General features: G+C 34.5%; 1 long non-coding RNA gene across 1 annotated transcript; it reads right to left on the reverse strand.

Annotated features, from left to right (window-relative positions):
* Positions 1–10,479: 10,479 nt before the first annotated feature.
* Positions 10,480–15,758, reverse strand: LOC138338308 (uncharacterized). The gene is made up of 2 exons (XR_011211749.1): positions 15,629–15,758; positions 10,480–10,747 (listed from the first exon to the last, which is right to left on the reverse strand). It is a non-coding gene; the product is annotated as an uncharacterized lncRNA (long non-coding RNA).
* Between the last annotated feature and the right edge of the window lie 1,295 nt (positions 15,759–17,053).

Here is a 17,053-nt window from a genome sequence, read left to right on the forward strand (position 1 = left end):
TTTAAATTTTAAAAAGTTACTTTTTGTCATTTCCACATGGTCATAAGTTCATGCTCACGATGAGTTAAAGGTATTTCTTGATATGGTTGTAAATCCCATGGAAAAATGCAGCCATGTTTGCGTTTTTTTCATATTGTATGAGGGAGATATGCCTATCCGAAGTTGGGTTTTTGGATTGAGAAAGGTCCCAATTCGGATTTAAGGAAGGGAAAACTAGTCTTTTCACCCATTTATTTCATTTTAGTTTAATCGATTTATTTGGGGTAAAAACAAATTTTAGTTGAGATTAGAAAATTTAGTTTACGCTTAGGGCTTCGAGAAAATAGAAGAGAAGAAAGAAAAAGAAGAAAGGCCAAGGACTCGCTAAGAACGCCAAGAAATTTTATGTGGAATTCATCGGGCGTTATCCCTATCAAGGTACCTGAGATCTTTTGTGTTAGGTTAATTCATTCACACAACAAAATTTGTTTCAATTCACTGTTTTAGAATTGTTTACATGATTAGAAGTGAATTCTTGATGAATATTGTCGAATCCCTTTTTGTTGATTTGTTTGATTGACCATTGATGTTGATTCGTAATATTTGAATTGTTTATCGTGTTAGATCCATAGGGTATTTAATGTATTACTGAAATGTTTGCGAAAAGAACTATGTAGCTTTAGAGGATTTAAGGTCTGAAAATGAAGAGAGAAGTTTGTCAGCTAGACTTGGGTAGCACTAGGCGTGGCATGCCCTATTTGTGCCTCGGGGCCTCGGCGGCGCGCCTACAATTCGCAAAGATGAGACCTCTGACCATTGTGTGTGGTGAGGCGTTCGGTGTTTTCCTCCCAGTATTCATAGTTTAGTCTTTTTAAGTCCTTCTAAGGTATATTAACACCTTCAAGTGATTCTAATTAGTTCAAATGATTTCTAAACACCTAAATTCATTAAAGAACAGATATCATAACCTTGAATCCGTAATTCAATCTCAAGGAAAGTTAGGATCAAAGTAAAAGAAATTAAGAGTCAAATCTAATGTTAAAAAGTAAGTCAAAGCAAAGTTCTTAAAGGTTTTCAAGAGTCTTATTAAAAGTTGTAACTTCCTTTCAAGGCTCCAGTTTCAAGATAAAGTAAAGAGTAAAAAGGTTGAAGTATTTCCTTCAAAAGTTGTATGGGAACTAAGTATTTCCTTAAACTTGATTTAAGACTCAAGTTTTAAACTAAAGCAAAGAGTAAAAAGTTGATTTCATTTCTCTAAAGTTATAAGGGAACTAAGTATTCCCTAGCAAGTTTATAAATGTTTTCATATTTTGATAAGGGGGAACTAAGATTTCCCAAAATAGTTTTGAACAACAAAAGGGAACATTGATTCCTAGGGAGCTTTTTAAAGCTAAATGTTCAGCAATAATCTCAACCCAAAGAAAGAAAGTTGATTTTAAAAGTATGAGCTAAAATATATTTTGGGATTAGTATTGAGCACCGATATGTGGATGACAGTTCACATTAACTCAAATCTCCATGAAAACCATGCAGCCATCATGTGTATTAACGGTTCATACTTTTTAGATGAGCACGTATGATAAGCTAGTGGATCCACTAAGTTAAGTAGTTCTTTGCGACGACAAAGTAAAGCACAGTTCTGGTAGCGTGGGCAATACGTTGTATCACCACCTAAGCTCATAGTGGTGGTTGTCGATTAGAGAATCTCCCACATAAACTATATTACTTTATCTATTAGTAAGGTTGAGTTTGTTATTGTATTTTCATTAATGAACTAAGTGCTTACATTGTTTTTATAAGATTTTATATATTGCATGTGTCTTATTACTTTATATTTTATAAAGTTATTCATGAGTTGAGCAAAGACAAGGTAAGAGTTTCTTCTTACCCTTCACAAACACAAACACACACACACACACACACACATATACACACACACATATATATATAGTCATAATAGTCATCGCATCTCATAACCATCTTGTAAAAGTGTAGAAACTTGGGCATAACCCATAAATAAAACTAAAAATGACTCACATGGTCTATACAATATTTCATACAAAATGGAAAAGAAAGAACATCATAGTTCTAAACTCAAAACAACTCCATTAGATAGATAGTGGCATTGCCCTCGGAAAGTGAGGACCTACCCTACTTGGATAAATATGAGATCCAAGCATTCTTAAAGTTTTCTTCATAGAACTTCAACGACGGAAACCTAAAATGTTTGGAAAAATGAAGAAATGAGGTTAATACAGCACTTGTATTTAGTATGATACCATATGCACATACTTAAAAAATCATGCTAAGAAAAGGGGCATTTTATTGAAGGTATCCAATTTACTTTGAAAACACTTATGCATAATCAACAAGACCATACTAAATCAATTAAACATATTCATGAAGTCATAGGCATGTACATCACAAGACCAACAACATCAAAAGTAATCAAGTAAACATGCACATCATTTATTTAGACATATAGTCAAATTAACTCTACCATCAAGTCATAACCACAACTAGCATTAATAAGAGTTCATTACAACATAACCAAACCTAGACAATTACCCATAACCCCTATCAAGTCAACAACTGCAATGATCAAGCAAAGCCCTATAACCTTGCTCAATCAAGTAACTCAACAAGAATCATGATCAAAGTCACACTTCTCATAACATTTAATTAAGAGTACACAATATCATACTTTTAACATTATAAACAAAATACATGTTCATAAGAGTAATGGACATCACACATCATCATTAACAAATAAGATCATCATATACATATTATTTTCATTTATAAGCATATACATACAGAAGAACATCCTCGTAATACTTCCCTTAAGTCTAACTAGTGCAATGTACAGGTAGAGTCTTATACCCCTACCTAGACTAAGTTAAACCCCTTAGGTAACTTTAGTTAGAGTTCATTCCTATTGTTAATTTTACCTTATGGTAGCATCATGCCCAAAGTGACATAGACCACATGAGCTAATGTTGAATTCGGTGTCATGGAATCCTACACCGAAAGAAGGTAGACTAATTGCCAAGATAATACCAATACATGAACATAGAAACTACGTGGATCCAGTAACAACATAGTTCAAGAACTAAGAGATATTGGGACCCTCTTTATGCTACAAATAGTATAGCTTCCAATCTCAAGAATATATTATAGATCCTAACTTTCCTATATGGGAAGGGACACTCCTCACTTTAGTTCACTCGGTGCTAAGCTAGAGTCCCTTTTTGAAATGTATTAAATGCATATATTAATCATCATAGCTTATTGTAGGTCATACGGTCTAACCCTGGTATATTCATGATCATTATAGATCAATAAGAATTGCATGAGTATTTTCCTTTCATTACAATTCATAAAGGTGAGGTTAGAAAATTAACATTCTCATATCATGATAAGGCACATTATCAAATAATATACCATCTTTATAACATTTACATCTTAAGACAATAGCTCACAAATCATAGTTAAGACATTTCAATTAAATATCATACCATTCTATCAATCCTAATACAAGGCATACTTCAATACAACCTCATGACTTAATCACAATTAACCATAGTTTGAAGTAAAGGATAGGGGTTACAAGACTTACAAAGTATCCTTCATAATCCATCATCAATGTCTTATCATCAACCCTTACACAATGCAATTGGGGCATAACATCATCGTCATTCAATGACCAATATGATAGAATGGCAAGAAGAATCACAGCATCACAATTCATTACTAGTTCATAACTTGAGATAAGATACTTAGGTTAATTCAAAACATACTTCATAACGTACATCAACTTCTCAAGAACTAGAATGTTAGGATATAATTAATCCTAATTAATTGATGATTTTTTGTAATAATTTAACCAAGTATCAAGTCAATTGAACCAATATAACAAAGTTTATATCAAGATCATAACCTAGGGTTAAGGGGTAAGGGTCATCTTCTACAAACTAGACCAAACCATCAAGAAATAACACAATTGAGTTACATGTTAATATATAGAAACCCACTTGAAAACTCAATTTTGGAAATCAATTTGATGGAACCCTTTGAAGAAAGAGGTCTCAAAGGTGAATTAGATCTCATACCTTGTTAATTGATGAATATTTGTATAGGAAATTGAAATTTTGAATCCCTTAAACCCTCCCCAAGCTTGGACTTCAATGGTGTTCTTCACTAGAGAGAGAAAGAAGAGAGAAGGAAGAGAATTTGGGTTTTGTGAGTTATAAGAGTTTAGTTAGTCTGAACTAGATTAGGACTTTATATAGGGTGTTAACTAACTCAATTAGACCTTAATAACCCCTAATTAACTTATTGAATACGTCAACTAATTAAATGAAACAAGTCAAAACGTGCAACAAAAAACATGCCCCATCGATGAGACCACGATCGACAGATCGTTGGTCAGTCGACGACCAATCCCCTCTTCCTTGGTGCACATCCGTAGGTAAGTTCAGAGACTATGAAAATGACCCTTCTAAGATTTCGTCTAAGTCTTCATTGATGGAAGAATGGACTCCCCGTCAATTAACCAACGGCCCATTTGTGGCATCCTTGGTGACATTGTCTCTTGTTAGTTTTTGCGAAGTCTTGCAAGGGTCCTCCTCCAAGGACCTTGGTTGGTCCTTGGGGAGTCGTGCCCAGATGTTTCTATAATGAATAAACTTAAAAATATTTTAGACACTCTTCCACCAATTTTCATCATTTTGTGACTTATAAAAAGCTACTCCAATAGGCTTAGGCACAGTAGTACCTCATTGAACTAGTTTTCAGACGTCATGGACATTTTTGGAGGTTTGGGTATCTAGACTTCCTAAATGATTTACAATCATTAAAATGGACATTATAAAAATTTCTAGACCTTAGGACACTTATGTTAGGCTCTAAAACAAGTCATGGATTTCTGAAGTGTTACTTTATCCCCCCTTAGGAACATTCATCCCCGAATGACACTAAAATTCTTTTGAAGAAACGAACAGACTCAAGACTAGCACCCCAACAAATAAATATACATAATAGCATGAGTTAAAACATAAATCATATCACTTACACAAGCTAATTCAAAAACATCAATTACCACACATAAGACTCTACATTACATTATGAGGAATATCCTTCTTACAACACGAGTTCAACATAGCATTTGTGAGTCAATTATGCCAAAGTTCAACTTATTAACAGGCTACATATAATTTCATAAAGACTAACCATATCAAAATGCACAACATAACTCAAAGCAAGCCAAAGAGCAAAATTGACAAGTTTTCAAGTTAATTAGTCATGTTTTATAGTAAATTCACTCTAACAATATCAAAAATGCACATTTTGCAACACTTCACATAAAATCAAGAAACTTCAATTTTTAGTCATTATTTTCATTTTAGGAGGAACAAATAACCTTATTTATCAAATATATGAGGGTAATAGGACTTCATGGCCGCCTTAGTATCCCATGTTTCACCCTCAACTAAGAGATTTTTCCATAACACCTTTATGAAAACTACCTTTTTATTCCTTAATTTCATTACTTGTATATCAAGGATTGGAATGAGAACTTCATTATAAGAGAAGTTATTCTTCACACCAAGAACCTCAATAGGAAGAATAGACCGGGATCATAGATACACTTATTAAGCATGGAAACATGGAAAACCGAATGAACTAAAGCCAATTCACTAGGCAACCTTACTAACCCTTTGCAACATTTCGTAGGGACCCACATAACGAGGACTCAACTTCCCTTTCTTTCAAAATTTAACCATCCCTTTCATGGGCAAAATTCTTACATACACCTTATCACCCTCTTCAAATTCTAAATCCCTTCTCCTATGTCGGCATAAGACTTTCCCGACTATAGGCTGTTTCCAATCGGTTCCTTATGACATCATATTTCTCCAAAGTCTTATTAATCAAATTTAGAACAAAAAGGGAAGGCTCACCCACTTCAACCCATGCAATAGGATACCTACACTTCATACGATACAAGGTTTCATAAGAAGCCATGGATATGGATGAACGAAAACTATTATTATAAGCAAACTCCACCAAAGGCAAATGCTTATCCCAATTTCTTTTGAAATTAAAAATACAAGAAATAAGCATATCCTCAAGGGTTTGAATATTACGCTCCGCTTGTCTATCCTTTTTGGGATAAAAAGTTGTACTTAACTTCATCTTAGTACCCAACCCTTACTGAAATGACCTCCCAAACCTAAATGTGAATTGTGCAGCCCGATCTATTATGATGGATAAAGGAATTTCATGGTGACACAACATCTCATCTATGAAGATCCTTGCATAATCTTCCACCGAGTAAGTAGACTTGACGAGAATAAAATGAGTGGACTTGGTCAACCTATCCATAATCACCCATATAGAGTCATATTACTTTTGTGTCTGAGGTAACCCTACTACAAAGTATATATTGATGTCTTCCCACTTCTAAGTAGGGACTAGGATTTTTGGTAGTAAACCACACACATTTTGATGTTCGCATTACACTTATTAGCAATTTGGACACTTAGTGACGAATTCCGTTATGTCCTTCTTCAAAGATTCCCACCAAAATACTTCACTAATGTCACAGTACATCTTTGTTGAAATCGGATGAATGGGGTAACGAAAACCATGAGCTTCCTCAAGAATCCCACTCATCAAACCATCTATATTGAGAACACATAACCTTCCTTGGTACCTCAACAAACCATTCCCCTCTAAGGAGAATGACTCATTGAGTTTACCAAGAGCGGATTCCTTTAACTCCATCAATGCTTGATCAGGGTGTTCATTGGACTTCACATCGACTACCACAGATAACTCAGAGTTATGACGTACCACCACACTCCCTATGGGAGAATCTTCAATCTGAAACCCTAAACAGCCAACCTATGAACATCCCTTACTAGGTTTCTCTTGGCTTCCTGAATATGGGCCACACTTCCTATGGACAAATGATTCAAAACATCTTCTACGATATTGTGCTTACCGGGATGATAAAGAACATTCATATCTTAGTCTTTCAACAACTCTAAACATCTGCTTGTCAAATATTTAACTCCTTTTGATTGAATACGTAGTGAACACTTTTTTGGTCTATATACAGATCCACATGGACCCCCATATAAGTAATGTCTCCAAATATTTAAAGCAAATACCACTGCCGCTATTCAAGGTCATGAGTCAGATAATTTCTCTCATGCACCTTGAATTTCATAGAGGAATAGCATATAACCTTCCCATATTGCATGAGAACACACCCCAAACCGACTTGGGATGCTTCACAATATACTATAAAACCCTTTGTACACTCTGGTAGGGTTAATATTAAAGCAGAAGTAAGTCTATCCTTCAATATTTGGAAGATCTTATCACATTCCTCCGACCATTCAAATTTATTACTCTTTTGGGTCAAAATAGTCAAGAGAGATTCAATGGACGCAAAACTATCCAAAAATCTCTGATAATAACCAGTCAAACCCTAGAAACTTCTAATGTCGGTTGGAGTCAATGGTCTAGGCCAATTCTTGACTGCCTCGGTTTTCCCAAGATCAAACTCAATTCCCTCACTAGAGATGATATTACCATGAAACACCACTGACCTCAACCACAACTCAAATTTGCTATAGTTGGCAAATAATGGATTCTCGCTAAGCACTTGTAATAGCATCCTCAAATGGTTCATGTGATTACCCTTATTTTTTGAATATATCAAGACATCGTCAATCAAAACAATAACATATAAATCTAGGTAACTTTTAACACTCTATTCATGAGATCCATAAAACACCGACAGGTCATTAGTGAGACCAAAGTACATTACTAAGAAATCATAGTGACCATATCTAGTCCAAAATGTCGTCTTTTGTATATACTCACATCTCACCCTAAGTTTGTGATACCCCGACCTAAAGTTGATCTAAAAAAATTAGCTTCACCCTTGTTGTTTATCACACAAGTCGTCAATCCTAGGGAGAGGATATATATTCTTATGGTGACATGAGTTTGCGGTAATCAATACACATTATAAGAAACCCATCTTTCTTCTCAAAAATTAAAATCGGAGAACCCAATGGAGAAATACTAGGTGGAATGAAACCCTTGTCTAGTAAATCCTTGAGTTGAGCCTTCAACTTTTTCAATTCGGCTAGAGTCATCCGAAAAGGAGAAATTGAAATGGGATTTGTATCCGGTAGCAAGTGGATACCAAAATCAATTTCTCGCTCGGGAGGAATACCAAGAAGATCATTAGGAAAGACCTCCAAAACTTCCTTCACTACGGGGACAGACTTAATGGTATGATTTTCGGAGTCTAAATCTTGGACTCTTACTATATGGTATAACAACCTTTAGAGATAATTTTGCATGCTTTCCAACAAGATATGATATGACCTTTGCGAATAGAGTTTCTCCCTTCCTACTATAAGACGGGATCATTTGGAAAGTTAAACTTCACCACCCTCGTTCTACAATCTATAGAGGCAAAAAAAGCATGAAGCCAATCCATACCCAATATGATACCAAAATCAAACTTATCAAGTTCTACTAGTTCAACAGAAGTAACTCTATTGGGAAACATTATAGGACAATTTCTATATATTCTTTTTGCAACAACCGACTCACCCACATGGTAGACACCATAAAAGGTTCAATTAGAATATCGGGTAAGATTTCAAACTCTTAGATATAAAGGGATTAACAAAAGATAATGTAGCACCTGGATCAAATAAAGCATATACATCAATAGAAAAACTTTCGACATACCGGTCACCACGTCGGGAGAAGTCTCTTGCTCATCTCTAGAGTGGAGAGCATAAAAGTGATTCTTTTGTAGAGCCTCATTTGAACCACTAGCTTGAACTTGACCATCACCCTTGTATTGACCCCTAAAATTAGGGCAATCCATAACCTTGTGCCCACTTTAACCACAACCAAAAAAATTATTTGTTCCTTTAAGACAATCACCATAGTGTTTTTTGTCACACTTACCACAAGTTTGCTTCTCGGTTGTGAACTAGTACCCTTTCCCTTTTTAAGCTTACTATTAGACACCATATCATCACGAGTTTTAGGGAACTTGGAAGGAACTTGATGGAAACCCTCTTCTTGAACCTAGGTTTGTCTTGAATCTGAAGCGTACTTTTAGAAGAACCACTATCAAAGGATCTTGCCCTATTGGCATTGGTACTCTTCCTTTTGGCTCTTGTCTCTTCCATTTGTTAGGCATGAACCATGACACGAGAAAAGGTCATATTGTCATGTAATATAACCGAATGACACTTTTCTTGCAAGTCATCTGACAATTCCATCACAAAGTGATTTATTTCATCCCAAAGGTCGGAAACAAAAGAAGGAGCATATTTTCACAAATCAGTGAATTTCAAATAGTATTCAAGAACACTCATACCTATTTGGCAAAGGTTGATCAACTCTACCACCTTGGATTCCGTCTTCTCCCTAGGAAAGAACCTATCAAGAAATGCCTTATTGAACAATTCCCAAGTAACTTCTACACCCCTTAACATTCTATTGTCCCTTCATTGGACGTACCAAGTTTGGGCCACATCCTTGATTTAGTAAGTGGCTAACTCAGCCTTCTCACTAGTAAACAACTAAAGCATAGAGGATCTTGTAGATTTCATCAATTAACTCATAGGGGAATTCTTCAACCTTGGACCTTTATAAAGTAGAAGGATTCATCCTAGTGAAGTCCTTTAAACAAGAGTCCATAGTAACAACTTGTTGGTTTTCACGGGGTACATCCTACCGATTACCTTGGGCCATCGGGTCTTGAGCTTGACTAATGGCGTCTTGATCTTGGGTAGTAATGGCTTGGTTCATTTGGAAGAAATCGGCCCTTATATTCTCTTATCCATCAAAGGAAGAGGATTCATTAGAGCTTGGTCATCATTCACATCTTTTTCAAGAGGAGGAACTTGATCACAACGAGGAGGAACTCCCGCATTAGAAATCTCTTCTTCGAGCCTTCCTTCCACATTCCTTCGAGTATTCATTGCCTATAATCACAAGGATTAGATGCAAAAGCATAGAGTTAACACTCCAAAGTCACGATATTGGACTTCCAAGAAAGTGAGAGTTTCCTATACATATTTGTGGTGCGCTTCACAATTATGAATACGAATTTACATAGACATGATTGAGAGAGATATTGACTCAAAGATAATTAAACCTCATGCTCTGAAACAAAGTTTTTCACATTCGGAAAACTCCCTAGATGTAACCGGCATCATCGTCTTCTTTGAGGTCTAAGACTAGCCTCTTTCCTTACATCATTACATTCATGGGTCAAATTTTGCAGAAATTTAGAACTTTTTCATTACTTCTAATTGGAATTTTACAAAGATCTCTAAATATATGTAATATATATATATATATATATTGAGTATACATAGACTATTCGTTAGGAAAACTAATTATTGTTATACTTTTATTGAACACATATATATAAAAGATAACATATTCATAATAATCATCTCATCTCATAACAATATAAAAAATGTTTAAGAACATGGGCATAACCCATACATCAAAGTAACAATGCCTCACATGGGCTATACAATGTTTCATACTAAATGGAAAAGAAAGAACATAATGGTCTTTAACTCCAAAAATCTCAATTAGCTAGATAGTGGCATCGTCCTTGGAAAGGGAGGACCTATCCTACTTGGATAAATAAGAGATCCAAGCCTTCTTCAATTCATCTTCAATGCACATCAACGACCGGAACCTAAGATGTCGTGGAAAAGGAATAAATGAGGTTAATACACCACTTGTACTAAGTATGAGACCATATGCACACATACTTTAAAAATCATGCTAGAAAACAAACGTTTTATTAAAGGTATGCAATTTAATTTGGAAACACTTATGCATAATAAACAAGACATACAAAATCAATAAGACATATTCATGTAAACATAGGCATGTACATCACTAGACCAACAACATCAAAAATAGTCAAGTAAACATGCACATCATGTATTTAGACATATAGTCAAAGTAACTATACCATCAAGTCATAACCACAACTAGCATGAATAAGAGTTCATTACAATATAACCAAAGCAAGACAATTACCCATAACACCTATCATGTGAACAGGTGCAATGATCAAGCAAAATCCCATAACCTTACTCAATCAAGTAACACAACAAATATCACGAACTGCATCCCATTTCTCATAACATAGCATTAAGAGTACACAATATTATACTTTTAACATTATAAACCAAATACATATTCATAAGAGTAGTGGACATCACACATCATAATTAACATGTAATCTCATCATATACATATCATTTTCATTTATATGCATATACATACATAAGAACATCCTCCTAATACTTCCCTTAATTCTAACTAGTCCAATGTATAGGTAGAGTCAAATACCCCTTCTTAGACTAAGCTAAACCTCTTAGGTCAATTTAGTTAGAGTTCATTCCTTTTGTTCATTCTAACTTTTGAGAAAATTTTGCCCTAACCGACATAGACAACATGAGCTAATATGGAATCCGGTGTCATGGAACTCTACACCAAAAGAAGGACTACTTGCCAAGGTAGTACCAAAACATGAATATAGTGACTACGTGGATCCAGTAGCTAGTATTCCTATGGGTGCAACATAGTTCAACAAATAGGAGATATAGTTGAGACTCTCTTTATGCTACAAGAAATATAGTCTCCAATATCAAGAATAAATTAGTGATCCTACATTTCCTATGTAGGAAGGGACACTCCTCACTCTAGTTCACTCGGTGCTAATCTAGTGTCCCTTTTTGGAATGTCTTTAATCCCTTTATTAATCATCATAGATAATTGTAGGTAATAGGTTCTAAACCTTGTATATTGATCATCATCATAGCTCAATAAGAATTTCATGAGTATTGTCCTTTCATTACAATTCATATAGGTACGGTTAGCACATTAACATTCTCAAATAATGATAAGGCACATTGGTAAATCATTTACCATCCTTATAACATTTACATCTTAAGAAAACACCTCACACATAATAGTCAAGACATTTATGTTATAAATCATACCATCCTATCAATCCTAATACAATGCATATTTAAATACAACATTATGACTTAATCACAATTAAAAATTTGAAGTAAAGGATAGGGGTTACAAGACTTACCAAGTCTCCTTCATAATCCATCATCAAAGTCTTAATATCAACTGTTACTCAACAATATTTGGGTTTAACATCATAATAATTCAAAGTCCAATATGATGACAAGACTAGAAGAAATACTACATCACAACTCTTTACTAAATCATATCTTGACACAAGATATTAAGGTCAATTCACACCATACTTCATAACCTAGATCAACTTCTCAAGAACTAGCATGTTACCACAATATTTCATCCTAATTATTTCATTATTTGTACAAAAACATCATCTAGTATTAATTGAACCAATAACCACATCAATTAAACCAATATAACATCATTCAAATCAAGATCATAACCGAGGGTTAAGGAGTAAGGGTCATCTTCTACAAACTAGACCAAACCATCAAGAAATAACACAATTGAGCTAATTACATGTTAATATATTCACAATATACAAATTAAATCATAAAAAAATAAATTTGTAACATCAATTTCGAGATGACATAAAACACATTCGAAAACTCAATCTTTGAAAATCAATTTGATGGAACCCTTTGAGGAAAGAGGTCTCAAATGTGAAGTAGGTCCCATAAATTTATAGTTTATAATGATTTATGGAGTAAATTGACCCTTTCAAGACCTTAAATCCTCCCCTATCTTGGTCTTCAATGGTGTTCTTCACTATAGAGAGAAAGAAGAAAGAAGGAAGAGAGTTTGGGTTTTGTGAGTTATGAGAGTTTAGTTAGTATTAATTAGGTTAGCACTTCATATAGGGTGTTAAATAAATCAACTAGACCTTCACTAAACCATAATTAACTTACTAACTAAGTCAAATAATTAAATTAAACAAGTCAAAACGTGCAGCAAAACACAAGCCCCATCGACGAGCCCACAATCGACGAATCGTTTGTCAGTCGACGACCAGTCCCCCTTTCCATGTTGCATATCCGTAGCTAAGTTTTGAGACTATGAAAAATTAACCTTTCAATATTTTTTCTAATTTTTCATATTAATAGGCATTGACGCCCCATCGATTCACCAACGGTGCATCTGTGGCATCCTTTGGTGACACTATCTCTTGACAGTTTTTGCCAACTTTTGCAAGGGTCGTCCTCAAGGGCTCTTGGTTGGTCCTCAGGGAGTAATGCCTAGAAGTTTTGACTATGAATAAACTTAAACACATATTAGACACCCTTCCACCAATTTTCATCATTTTTCAACTTCTCAAAGCTAATTCATTAGGCTAGGGCACACTAGTACCTCATTGAACTAGTTTCCGGACGTCATGGATGTTCTTGGACCTTTTGGTTTCTAGACTTCCTAAATGACTTATAATCACTAAAATGGGCCTTAAAATTTTGTGTAGACCTCATTAAACTTATGTTAGTCTCTAATTCACGTCTTGGATTTTCAAAGTGCTACAAATATCATCATAATGAGGTAATAGACAACAACATGCATATATAAAGAGTTCACTTCCTCAACATAACAATTATAGTCAATAACATGAAAATCAAAAAAGACCTTCATCATGTAGACAATAGGACCCATACTATGCATATCACTACAAAATGTATGTTAACATCATTGTATCATGCATAACGTACATATATATATATGTGTGTGTGTGTGTGTGTGTGTGTGTGTATGTATGTATATATGTATATATTTTCCTTCCTAGAATTTCCTCAAAGAGATACTTGTGCAATGAAGGTAAAGGCCCATTCTCTCCCCTACACTAATCAACATTCCTTAGGTAGTCCTAGTTAGGGTACATCATCTTATAAACATTGTTCATTTTACATTTGGGAAACTTTGCCTTAACCGACATTAGACCATTTGAGATAACATGGAATCCGGTGTCATAAGACCCCACGCCGAAAAAGGTGTTCTACTTACCAAGGTTGATCCATACATAATAGCTATCTATGTGGATCCACTAGCTAGGACCTACGGGTACACGTAGTTAAGGAACTAGAAGCTTGTTAGTAAAAACCCTCTTTATGCTAGATAGCATTGTACTTTGCACCTCATGAGAATATTTGGTAAACCTACCCTCCTTTTGGGAAGAGACACCATATTATTGAACCTACCTTCATTTTTGGAAGGGAAACCTCTCATTTGTCAAGTTCACTGAGTGCTAAGTTAACTATCCCTTTTTGAAAAGCCTTAAAGTTTTTATTAACATTACTGCCTAAGACATGATTTAGGATATTAACTCCTTATATACATAAACATACCTCGTAGGTTAATGATGTGAATTTCCTTTCATCAAAAGCAACATAATGTGAGAACATCCTTCACATAATAATAACATGATCTTACATAGAGTACCATTAAGGAAATCATCCAAGAGACTCTAATTTACTAGATTATCATTAAAATGCTTCATTCTTTCTTTCATGTGTACATATGTGTACATATATGAGGAAACCTTTCACATAAATACATTTAGACAACACATGTTCATATATATCGTTTCATGCATGATAACATATAAAGGGGCATATGAGAATTATCCTTTAAATAGACACCCTAGCATATTATACCCATACTTATGCATGGAGTGTGTGTGTACATTAGTCAACGTGACCACATAATGACAACATGGAATTGAAGAAGTAACCCTCTAAAGATAACAACACAGGTACAACATCCCTCAAGTCTTAAGTCATCAACATATAGAGTATTAAGGACTATAGACTACACATACTCATATAACATATAAGAAATAAGAACATACTTAACCTTGAACAGAATTCTCCTAGCATACTACGATCACACATTCATATAGAGATTACACGAGTAGGGGTAATTCTACAATAGTATTCATCATACCTAAATATGTAGACCATACCTAACCATAACAACATCATTCACATATGGAAAATATCATGAATACACATAGATAATGATGTTAGAATCAAAAACTACACACGTAAACTTCATGAACATGTTAATCATCATGTGAATTCTTAATGCATCTAATGCCTTCAAGGACAATATCACAACATATAGAGAGAGAGAAGAATGTAAACACTGCCACCATAACTGGACCATACCAGACAATGTCAACTCGAATAATATAATAAGTAATTTAGGCCAACTTAAAAATTATCCATGATATTATCACCATTGAACAATTCTCAACAATTCATAATCAATAAATATAAATAACAACAGCAATAAGAAATACAACACAATCGGATTACAATCTCATCAACATTTATCAAGATCACAAGACCCACATTATAGGCTTAAATTGACAGATTAATAAAATCATCGGTTATTCATGAAATTGGATTGAAATTCATCTTAAAACCATTTATTAATCATAAATTAATCATTAGAATGACTTTGAAAAAAATTTGGCAATGAACCCATGGCTATATTGAAAGATATGAATTTGATCATGAAATCACATTGAAAAACTTGAAAGAACTCCTTAGATAAAAGGTTAAATAACAATCAAGGTTTACCGTACCTCAATAAAAGATAATCCACTAAAATTTGTAGAAGAGACCACTTTGAATCCATCCCTTAGCTTGATCTTGAGGTTGGTCTTCAATAGAGGTTCTAGAGAGAGTTTATTATGAGAGAGAAAGGTTTGATTTGAAGAATAAATTCTAAATTGGGATTTTATGTTTTTAAGTGACTTATAATACCCAAAAATAGGTAAAATAACAGTCCGTATATTAATTGGGACATGGGATAAATTCCCAATTCACCCAAAGTGTTACACGTCCAATTGACGGTGGCAACGAATAGGACGTCATTTGACTGACGCGCCGTCCTGTTGCTCCATCATTTGTGACTGAGAAACCACATTTTGTAGGCTGGTCTTCCATGCCTAAGTGTGGAGCAACACCTTTAATCGACAGGGAGTCGATAAATCTACTGGTCGTCGTTTGCATGGGCGTTGTTTGACCCTTAACTCAACCATATACATTTTAGGGTCCTCACCTATAATAATTAGATACCAAAAAACATGTAAAACATGCAAAAGTATATTAGCACAACACATGAAGAGTCTCTATATGTCTTGGTCGTTCCTTGACGTTTTGACCTCAAACCAATTCAAACCCACAATACAAGTTGTGACGCACTTCATTAATATGTAAATAACTCTTAAAGATAATGTGAGGCTCTAGATCATCCTAGTTAGTTTGAGGGTTGTTACACCAAGCCTGAAGATGGAGGCAAAAACAAAAAGAATGAGAGCAAGAAGAATGGTGAAGGTATTTAAGAAACTACTACAAAAGGAAAAAGTGGACATTCATAGAAAAGTTATCCTTCTTGTAATCATTGTAATAAGAAAGGTCATCCCCATATATATGTTGGAGAAGGTCTGATGCTAGATATAATAATGCAATCAACTTGGACACGTTGCAGTCATTTTCAAGAGCAATGGTCAGCAACAAGAAGTAGAGGCTCAAATTGTTAATGGTTAGGAGGAAGATCAACTCTTTGCTGCTACATGTTATTCAAGAAGATCATCGATCAAGTATTAGCTGATTGATAGTGGATGCACTAATCACATGACAAATGACATGTCTCTGGTCAAGGTATTGAAGCCCACGACCATTACTAAAGTCAGAATAGATAATGTTGACCATCTTCATGTAAGAGATAAAGGAACCATTGCTATTAAAATTCATTCAGGTAGTAAAATAATTAAGGATGTGCTTTATGTACCTGTCATAGATCAAAACTTGCTTAGTGTTGGTGAATTGATAGAAAAAGGTTTCCAATTATATTTTAAAGATAATATTTGCTTGATCAAAAATGCTTCAGATTCAGAAATGTTTAAAGTAAGAATGAGAGGAAAAAGTTTTTGATTAGTCCATTTGAGGAGGAGCATGATGTTTCTTCAGCAAAAAAAATGCTGCAGAAGTATGGCACAAGAGAC

Source organism: Solanum lycopersicum, chromosome 9 (genome assembly GCF_036512215.1).
Source record: "Solanum lycopersicum chromosome 9, SLM_r2.1".
Classification (NCBI taxonomy): Eukaryota; Viridiplantae; Streptophyta; class Magnoliopsida; order Solanales; family Solanaceae; genus Solanum; species Solanum lycopersicum.